Source organism: Miniopterus natalensis, chromosome 7, assembly GCF_054644295.1.
Source record: "Miniopterus natalensis isolate mMinNat1 chromosome 7, mMinNat1.hap1, whole genome shotgun sequence".
NCBI classification, from domain to species: Eukaryota; Metazoa; Chordata; class Mammalia; order Chiroptera; family Miniopteridae; genus Miniopterus; species Miniopterus natalensis.
The window spans coordinates 57,694,334-57,705,521 of NC_142087.1; the positions used below are offsets into that span (position 1 = coordinate 57,694,334).

The 11,188-nt window shown below is 34.6% G+C and overlaps 1 long non-coding RNA gene across 1 annotated transcript in view; it reads left to right on the forward strand.

Moving 5' to 3' along the window:
- Positions 1 to 6,501, forward strand: part of LOC148092771 (uncharacterized) — a 278,629-nt gene extending 272,128 nt beyond the window's left edge. The window contains exon 3 of the long non-coding RNA XR_015714775.1: positions 6,419 to 6,501. This is a non-coding gene — a long non-coding RNA (uncharacterized LOC148092771). The remainder of the gene's footprint in view (positions 1 to 6,418) is intronic.
- The last annotated feature ends 4,687 nt before the right edge of the window (positions 6,502 to 11,188 follow it).

Here is an 11,188-nt window from a genome sequence, read left to right on the forward strand (position 1 = left end):
GCCTTAAGATAATTTTTTAAAAGCATAAACTATACAGGAAATTTTTGATAAAGTTAATTAAATATATTTTAATGTTTAATGCAATCAAGATATGCATTTTAAAGTAAAAATACAAGCTACACATTTTACAAAGCTATATACCACATATAAAAGATATCTAGAATATATAAAAATTTATATGAATCAAGTACTTAAATAAATGAGACAAAGATACAAAAAAAGACATGGAAAAAGAAGCATAAATGGTCAGTAAATACAAAATGATCCTTAAGTTCACTGTTCATCAGAATTCCAACTAAAGCCATAAAAGCTTTCATTTCACATTCATCATTTTAGCAAAAGTCAAATGTCTGACCATGCCAAGAGTTGGGAGGATGCAAGACAGTGGGAAATCTTATAGATTGCCTGTGGGGGTTAGAAGGGTGTATTTGTACCACCACTCTATAAAGCAATCTGTCACTACTTGATGAATTTGAACACATCCAAATCCCACACTCAGCAATACCACCCTTAGATATATATACTCTGAAGAAATCTTGGACATGTGCGCCAGGAGACATGCAGGAAGGTTTAGCAATAGTTTTTATATAACCACAAAACTAAAAACAGCCCAATTAAAAATTATAAAATTGATAAATAATAGAATGGATGATATAGCTGTGAGAAGGAATGAGCTACAGCTACACTCGTTAACATATGTAAACTTCACACACTTGACAATGTTGAGGATAAGAAAAAGCAAATCCATAAGAATAGAACTGTTATGATTCCCATTATTTGAAGCTTAAAAAACTATAACAATATGTTTTGAATTATAGTAATTTATTCTAAAACTATGAAGATAAGCATGGGAATGGTAAAAATTCAGGACCAGGACTTCATTTTTGAGGCCATTGGGGCAGGTAGAAAGAACAGCAGATTTAGAAATGAAGGTGCAGACTTCAAGATTTCCTTGATGGTGGGTACATGGATATTTAGCACTTCATAACCTAAATATATGCTATGCATATTTGTATTTCGGCCATGTGTACAGTGTAAGTTCTGCCTTTAAGATGTTCTCTTCATCCATTTTGGGAGACAGACACAGGAACAAATAAGTGCAAATATTGTCAGTCTCTATGGCCTAGAAGTTATGAAAGTCTTATAACAGGATTTCTGAGAAAGTTACTTCTGTCTTAAAAGAAAGCCAGTGGACAAATTAAGCCCAATGCTAGCAGAAGGAAGGAAATAAAGTTTACAGCAAAAATCAATGGAACAGAGAGTAGAAAAACAATAGAAATAAAGCAGTAAAACTAAGGTTTTTGGTTTTTTTGAAAAGATAAACAAAATTGACAACCTTTAGCTAGAGTTACCAAGAAAAAAAGAAATAAAATTATAAATGAAAGAAGAGACAATATAACTGATATTAAGGATCATAAGAAATTGCTATGAACAATTGTACACCAACAAATGGATAACTTAGAAAAATGGATAAATTCCTAGAAACATGTAAAACTGAATCATAAAGAAATAGAAAATATTAACTGGAAATAAATACTAAGAACATTGAAGCAGTAAACAAAAACATTAATGAAAAGTCCAGGATTATATGGTTTTACAGGTGAATTCTACCAATACTACAAAGCTATAGTAATCAAGACAGTATTATACTGGCAAAAAACCAAACACATAGACCAATGGAATTAGACTAGAAAGCTAAGAAATAATCCCATGCATATATGGTAAACCTAATACTTGACAAAGAAGCCAAGAATACTCAGTGGGGAGCAAATAGTCTTTTCCATAAGTGGTTTTAGGACAACAATATTCAAATGAAAAAGAATGAAACAGGACCCCTATCTTACATTGCTCACAAAAATTAACTTGAATTAAAGACCTAAAAATATGACTGAAAACCATAACATTCCCAGAAGAAAACAGGGAAAAAAGTTTTTGATACTGATCTTGGGGATGATTTATTTTTTTTGGATATGACACCAAAAGCACAAGCTACAGAAGCAAAAATAAACAAATGAGATAACATTAAATTAAAAAGCTGCTAACAGCAAAAGAACAGCAGAGTGAAGTGGCAGCCCATGGAATGAGAGAGAAATTTTTCAATCCACATATCAGATAAGGGGTTAATATGCAAAATATATAAGGAACTCATACAACATATAGCAAAAAGAAAAACCGGTCAGGTTAAAAATTGGGCAGAAGAACTGTATAGACATTTTTGCAATGAGACATCCAAATGGTCAACAGGTACATGCAAAGATGCTCAACACTCATGCAAATCAAAACCACAATGAAATATATTACCTCACATTTGTTAGAATGGCTACTATAAAAAAGAAGAGATAACAAGTGTTGGCAAGGATGTGAAGAAAAGGGAATTCTAGTTCACTGTTGGTGCGAAAATGGTGTGTAATTTCTTTAAAAAAAATTAAAAATAGAATTACTGCATGATCCTGCAATCCCACTTCTGGTTATGTATCTGAAAGAAACGAAATCATAATCCTCAGTTGATTTCAGCACCCCCATGTTCATTGAAAAGTCAAGAAATGAAAACAAGCCAAGTGTCCATTAATGGGTGAATGGGTAAAGAAAATGTGGCATATGTATATAAAAATGGAAAAGTATTTAGCCATAAAAAGAAGGAAATCCTGATATTTGCAGTAGTATCAATGGACCTTGAGGGTATTACATTAAGTGAAATAAGTCAAACAGAGAAAGACAAATAATGTATGTATGATCTCACTTATATCTGGGATCTGCAAAAAGAACCTCAAAGAAACAATAGTGGTTGCTGTGGGATGAGGAATGGAGGAATTGGGGAGGTGTTGGTCAGACTTCCAGGTATAGGATGAATAAATTCTGGGAGTGTAATATACATCATGGTGTCTGTAGTTAACACTATTATGTACTTGAAAGTTACTACAAGAGTAGATCTAAATGTTCTTACCACATAGGAAAGATTGTAACTATGTGAAGTGATGGATGTATTAACTAACCTTATTGTGGTAATCGTTTTGTGTTATTTATGTGTTTTAAGTCATTTTGCATTACCTATGTGTATCAAATTATGCATATACAATGTTCTATGTCAATTAGATCTCAAGAAAGGCATTTAAAAAAAGGTGAATGGAAACCAGTCTCTTTATCTTACCAGGCATGAATGAGAAAAGCATGTGACCCTGTTGCCTCCTGTCCTACAAATATGACCACAACCAGCTTTAGATAAAACCAGCAGCGTGGACAGCAATGTAGAAAAAGAAATAGCACCCGCAGCCTTATTGAATCAATGGATTACAATTTTGAAGACCACTGTCTTTTGAACTTCCTCTTATGTGTCTTAAAAAAGAAACCTACCTTGAATTTGCCTGTTGGTTCCAGTCTTGGCAGCATAGAGTACTGATGGGTGAAGTCCACAGACTTAAAAGTCAGGCTTCCTAGGTTGAAATGCTGGCTCCACCATTTACTATCTGAGTGACTTTGGGCAAGTTACTTAACCTCTTCTATATCTCATTTCCCCCCTCTGCAATGTTTCCTAGCTCACAGGGCTAGTGTAAATGTTCAATGAGTTGTACATATAACACGTCAACTTGCTTACCTTGGAGCTTGGCATGAAATCAACACTTTGCCTAGAGATGTGTCTTTTCTGATATCTTTCACACATGTGTGTACATCTTAATTGAAATTTAGTAGCCAGAGTTTTAAAAATATTTTCCTGTATATACTGTTTCTCTGTATCTCTAAATCAGGATTGCCTAATGTCTAATATACAAGATTGGTATCTTCAAGGTCTAGCATACTGTCTTGATAAGGGTAGCCATTCAGAAGAGTTTTTGATCAGCTGAACTTCAAAGTATCTTTTCACTTAAGTTTTTCTGCTTCGTATTCCTGAATTTTGTCACTCTTGATGGTTTTTGTGATAGATGGTCACTAGGTAGCTACTTGAGGTTGAATCATCAAAGAATAGGGGAAGAGCCTTCCAAGAGGAAAAAGGATCCAAGGAGGCAACTGAGTTGAACTTGTTCAAGAAAGGAAAGGGTAGTGTATAAGAAATCATGTGAGATCAATTTGGAGAACAAGAAAGAGATTACGTCACATAGGTTTGTGTTTTAAGGGTGGTGTAAGTTCCCTAAACAATTTTCAGCAAAGATTTATCAAAATATGATTTACATTTTACAATTATTTATGTGCCATTCATAGAGAATGAATTGCAGATGGGCTGTACCAGAAGTCGTGAGGCCAAACAGAACTCTATAATGATAATATAGGCAAGAGATGATAATGGCTTGAACCAACATGGTAGTCGTGGAGTTGGAAAGCAGACAGATGTGGGATATATATTGAAGGCAGTCAATAGAATGTGATGAACGATTGTGGTATGCACGAGAAGAGAAAGGGAGGATGAGAACAGTGCTTTGATTTTTGGTCTGAGCAGTTGGATGTATAGTGGTGCCATCTAATAAAGTGGGAAAGTGTAGGGGACTGGCAGATAAGAGCATAGAATGGATGAAGAAATCAGGATTCCTATTTTGTCATGATAAGTGTGAAATGCAAATTAGACATTCAGTTAGATTTGTCACGAGGGCAGGTAGATACATGAGTCTCAGTATCTAGTGACAGTTAAGGGCTAAAGGTAAAATTGAAGAGCCAAGTGACTTGGGAAACATTTAAGATTTTTGAGCTTATGTCCCAGTTTTCTCATGAGCTAATTTTCAGGGACATTTTTAGAATGATATGAAGTAACATGTGAAATGTGTTTTAGGAATTATACAGTGTAACACTAGGATACTATTATTAGGAAAAAACAATGGACTGGGAGTTGGCAGATAGGCATTTTACACCTGGCTCTTCCACTGGCTATTGCTACCACTATAGACATGTCATATAACTTAAGGATTTGAGTTTCTTTAACTTTGAAATGATGGAATTAGAATCAATAACTTCTTTGGTTCCTTTCTTATCTAATGTTCAAAAAGAAAAATTTCTCTCTATTGATGTTAGTTATTTCTCCTCACTGGCAATAATAGAATTATAATTAGTTAGCTACAAATTAATTAAACATATAAACTTTGTAATCACTTTATCTGAAAAACCTTAAGGTCCCAAATGGAACATTATAAAAACATCTAAACTCTGAACCAGAGAGAGTAGTCAAGAATCAGGCTGACATTATCGGGTTAGCTTGGTGTTCTTAAAACCTACTAGTATGTCTTCTGATAATCATTGATAAATATATTGCGAAGACGAGGCCAAGGAGAGAATTCCTAGCTGCTGGGAGACTTATTTCATTCTCAGATATAGACTATTACTAAACTTAATATTTCTTCCTGGATTGATGCAGACTAATGTCTGGTTGTTAAATTTAAATTCTATCTCTGTCCATCCCTCTCTCTCCCTCCCTTCCTCCCTCCCTTCCTCCATTCCTCTCCTGTTGATGAACATTTCAGTCAAATTCTTTGACTCAGCCCTATCCTTGGTTACCTAGAATCTTTGCTTATGTCCTTAATCCTGTTTTTGGATTACTTAGAGCATAAGTCCCTCAGTTCTACACTACATTTTCTGGTGTCATCATCCCATTGTGCAAATACTTTGTCTGGGTCTCAGAAAATTTATCTGCATGTTCCTGAGGTACCATAGTGTGACATCCATCGTATGGGCTCATTCCTTAATCCTAACCATTACAAGAATGCCTGTCTCTAGACCTTCCCACCTCCACCCCAGTTTCTTTCCCCTGCTGCCAGATGGTAACCTTATGTTCAAAGCCTCCTTCTGCAGTCCGTATGCTTAAGCTCTCCTCTAAAACAGTCCATGTCTAATATTGTGCTTCTCTGCTGATTCATGGAAAATATTGACACATTAAATTATTATTATCAATATTTTATCTCTCAGAGTCCTATTATTAACATAATCTTCACAATAACATGATTACCCTCATCAGCTTGGTAGAAGTTATAGCATCAAAAGGCTTAATTAGAGCTATTAAGTTTGCTGTGGTAATAACATGACAAATGAGTAAAAATCACAAATTCCAAGCCATTATTATCCCATCTTCTTTAATGTCAAATGAGCCTTTCCCCAACCAGACCTGCCATGTCCTCCATTGATTAGCGTCACCTCTAATGATGGTAATTTATTTGAAATTGATCAGCCATTAATTTATCATTTTTAAATGCCAAAATTTAACGTTGAATATTAAAACAGGGCTCCAAAAGCTGTATTCATGTATATTGGCTTCTTAGATAAGATTTAAAGATTACAGAAACTTTCATATCTCAAGACAGTAGACCAAAAGAGGCTCAATAGGCCTCTTTTTTTTTTCCACTAGAGAAAGAGAATTAACATAAAAAAAATGACTTTCATTATTTCAGGCACTTTATCTTTTCTTAATTCTCTTTATAACTTCATTGTTGTCCTCATTTTATAGATGTGGAGACCACAGCTCAGAGAGAGAGAGACATGGAGACCAACACTCAGAGACCAAAGCACAGAGAAACTAAATAAAGGAATCAAGGTATGGACAAATTCACCTGACTTCAAAGTTTATTTTTTTTTATATATTCAACTTCCTTCCAAAGAGGAAAATTTCCTAACACTTACTAGTTATATTACCTTGGGAATTTATTTTATTTTATTAATTTATTTTTTTTAACTTTTCTAAGCTATAGTTTTCCTCATTGATAAATTTGGTATAAGAATAATAACTATTACATAGAATTGTCATGAAGATTAAAAATAAAGTTCTTAGTATATTTTCTAGTATATAGAAGCTTCCATCCATGTTATATGATAATGATGAATATAATGAAGATAATGATTGCTATAGATTAAGCTAAGCAGAAAAATTTTGGAGGAAGTGATGTGATATTTTAGAAAGAAGACTTTATTGGAAATGTACTAAGGAAGAGGAAGGACTGGAAGGTGCTTCTAGGATTTCAAGTCTGGCTGATGGAGAGGATTAGGATCTCATCATATAAGAGGGAAATTATAAGAGTAGTGATTTTGGGAGGGATTCAAAGAAGATGGTCTTTGATGTTGGCATGTGGAGTTCTATTGAGTCTCAGACTGTCATGATGGGAATGTCTAACATGGAGTTGTACATGTGGGGATGGGAGTGCCTAACATGGAGTTATATATGTGGGGATGGGAGTGTCTAACATGGAGTTGTACATGTGGGGATGGGAGTATCTAACATGGAGTTGTATATGGGGGGTTAGTGATCAGGAATGGAGTGAGTGCTGGAGAGCTATGTCTTTGAAGGTTCTGCATACACTTCTGGCTAAAGCTAGTGGAATCACTGAAATAGATCAGAGTGGCAATATAATGTGTCAAAAGGAAGGTAATGGAAACAGGAACTTCATAGCATCAACATTAAATAGAGAAATAGAGAACAAGTTTACTATCACAAAAGACAAAGGCCAAGTGTTCAATTTATTGCCTGCAACCTGTTGACTGCAAAGCAAATGGAGCTCTCTGGGGGAGAATCACTGACTTCCTGCTCATATTTCAGCTCAAGAATCAAAACAACTCCATTCACGTGAAAGAGGGAAAGACACTTTGGCCTACCCAAGTAGCTGCCCATAACACACACCAGGGATATTTAACCTGAGGAAAACGGAGCTGTTTTGTTCTATCTTCTGTTTTTTTATTGGATCATCTTTCTTTTTTTTTCTTTTCCCCCTTCTATTCAGTTTCTGCAGTTATCAAATAACATAAGGGCAGAAAATACAGGATTGTAGGGCTGAGACAGGTAGTAGAGCTTTTCCTCTAGAGGTATTTCCCTTGATTGATGTGAGATTGTAATTTCATCTACCTGACCTCACATCTTGAAGGTAGAGAACATATTTTCATAGAGTCTCACTCAAATATTAAGCAAATCAATGAATAAATAATTAACAAATGAACATATGTGATACAACATGAGCCCTAGTAAAATGCTATACTTAGAATTACAGTTTTTAAAAAATATGTTTTAACCATTTGGAGAATCAGGTAAGCAGTGGAAAGAGAAAAAAATGTTACCTCACACTGGCAAAGCTCACTAGATAAATGGGTACTAGACAATGGAATTTAGGGAGAAGTTTACCAATTCTAGCAGCCCTCTAGCTATGCATCTGTGAAGTAGATTCTTCCATCACTCAAGTAAATGGTGACGGTAGGGAAGGAACATCTGTATGCACTCTTTATGTTGACAAGTTCCTAGAGTGAGTAGATTTGCTTCATTCATGAGTCAGTGACACAATAATATAAAATATACTGTAGAATATGGGAAAGGAAATAAATAGCATAATAAAAATTTGTGAGAAGGAACACACATCTGGAAATGTTCTGCTAAAAAATTTAGAATACTACTTACTATACTCAAAGGAATGCAAGTTTTAATGGTCCATGTCTAAGAGAAAAACAAATTCACAAGGAAAGAAAGAACTAGAATGGAAGGTAATAGGAAGAGGTATGAAAATAAAAAATTTATAAGGAAAATATAACTGGCTGAGAAAAATGATTATGCCATTTAAAATTGTAAGGGTCATACTTGGAAATACAAGTGGCTAGAATTTGGAGTGCAGAAAGTTGAACTAGCTAGGTAGGGTGTAAAATTAGACACAGCTAAATGTAAAGGACTGGAACCACTACATGAAATAGTGAGATGTAAAAAAGTGATGATAATTTAAATTGAGATTTATGGCTATTCTCAAAAATGAAACAAGAAAAGTTGCAAGAGAAGCAATAATCTATGAGGTAAAGGAAAACATTTCCAGAGTTAAAGAGAGGCATCAATATTTGGATTGAAAGACCCAGTGTGTCCCAAGGAGATAGATTAAATAGACCAATGGTTAATAAAGAACATGAGAAAAATCTCATCAAGTATCAATACAAACAGAACAATTTATTGTCAAGTGACCAAACATTATGCTGACACCAGCATTTTGCTTAGCAATACCAAAAGTGAGAAGAAGATGAAACTTTACATGATGAGCATAAATTTTTAAACCAAAATATTGAGGACTAAGGATTGTTCATTAGAAGAAGAAAAAAATAATTTCTCAGTAAGACAAGGTTCAAAAATATGTCCCTCCCATATTTATCTCATGTGTGGCCCTGATCCTTCTACTGTCTACCACATGGATGGATATATGAGAACACATTGAAAATCTTACAGGCCAGTTTATGGCCAGGCCTAAATGTGTCTATTATCCATTCTGTCACATTCCATTGTCAAGTACTTAGTCATGTAGTCTTCATTCAGGGGAAGTTCGGAAATGCACTGTTCCTATGTATTCAGCAAGGTTGAATGGCATTGGTGAACATGTAGCTACAAATGTTGTTTTCCAACCTTTTCCCTTGGAAGTATAAGCTCACTAAGCACATGATCTTCCTCCTCAGTTATAGGAGGTGGTGGTTTTAGCAAATATTTTGCCACTGTATAACAAGAATCTCCAGCCAGTCAGTCCACTGGATCTCTTTCTTCACCAATTGATGCCTAACCATTAAACAGTTGCCAGATGCTTTAGAATTTTGTTTCAATGGCACGTCCAGTTGGGTGCCATGTCTAGATTAATTGAGGCTACTCTGTAGCATCAATCCTATCACCCCAAAATCTCATTGCTTAACTCAATAGAAAAATATCTTTAGCAGATTTCTTAGTATGCTATGGGGAATGAGAAGAATCTCCTAGCTGACACTCTTCCAAGAAAAGATGTAGGACCTTGGCTTCCTTTCTAGAATGGCACCATTACCTCAAGCATGCAGATGAGGGAAATGCATATATAAAAAAATCACAAAAGATAATCTATGACCAGTTTCATTTGGGTTATGGTATAGGCAATAGGCTATAGGAGACAAGGTAGGAGGCTAGTTAGGAGATGATTGTGACAGTGCAGGTGGACAAGAAGTGATGATGGAGAAGATTTCTTGAGGTGGAGGTGAAAAGAGACAGGATATTAAAGAAAAATTTAAATGACAACCAATACAATTTGGTGAATGAATTGAGGAGTCAATATTGACTCCAAGGTTTATGGCATGAGTAACTAGGGCAGAATCAACTGTGAGAGAGAAGAATCTGGGTGGAGCAGATTTTTTAGGGAAAGATCAGAAGATGAATTTTGAGCATGTTAAGTTTGAGATGTTTCACAGGTATGCATTTGAGGTTTTGAGTAACCAGCTGGATAGATGAAGCTGAAGTTGAGGGGATGTCTCTTCTCCATCAAGTTTATAACTTTAAATTCCATATCTAAATAGATGTAAGAGGATATAAAGACTAAGACAAGGCATTAGTAGGAGGCATAGTAAAACATTCACATACTCTTATTAGGTGAGTAAAGGTGTCTGAAGATACCACTGCAGTTTTTATTTTACTAATTAGAAAATACATCGATATAAGAGTGTTTTGAAAAACTTAGAGGTCAATTTTAGTAGAATTAAAACTTATTTTGTACCTTTTAATTCCTCGTGAAGAAAACAAAGGGATTGTTCATATAGTACAAAAGAAATAACATTAAGCAAAGAGTAGAAACGTTTTAAAGTTCATATTTTAAAGAAAAAATCCTAATAGGTGATTGAACTGTAGATATATCAGTTGTCAGTTAATTTAAGCAGATTAAAGCATGAAAGCATGAAGACTTTCAGGAGTTGTTTTTAAAACTTTATTCTGCTTATAAAGCCATCTATTAAGAATAAAGTGACATACAATAGTTACAAATAGAAATGAACTTTGCCTGGGTTGCTCAGTTGGTTGGAGTGTCGTGCTATACGCCCAAAGTTTTTGGGTTCGATCAAAGTTTGGGGCTCATACAGGAGGCAATGGATTGATGTTTCTCTCTCACAACAATGTCTCTGTCTCTCTCCCTCCCTTCTCCCTCTCTAAAAATCAATAAAAAAACATATCCTTGGGTGATAATTAAAAAAGAAAAGAAATGGAAAATATTTAAGAAGACGAAGTTGACAATATTAACTTGAAGAATATTCTAGAATTCAAGGAAAATGAATAAAAGACTATTTTCTAAGGATAAACAGTAGAATCCACAATGAAGATATAAAAACCAAGGACTTCATATACCAACTATAAATGCAGGTGTACATATTAAACAAATATTTCAGAATACATCAGTAATAGAATCCCAAATTTAAGTAAATAGATAATATCGCACTTTGGATCATATAGATTATTCTCCTGGTGTTTAAAGAATGCGTTGTATTC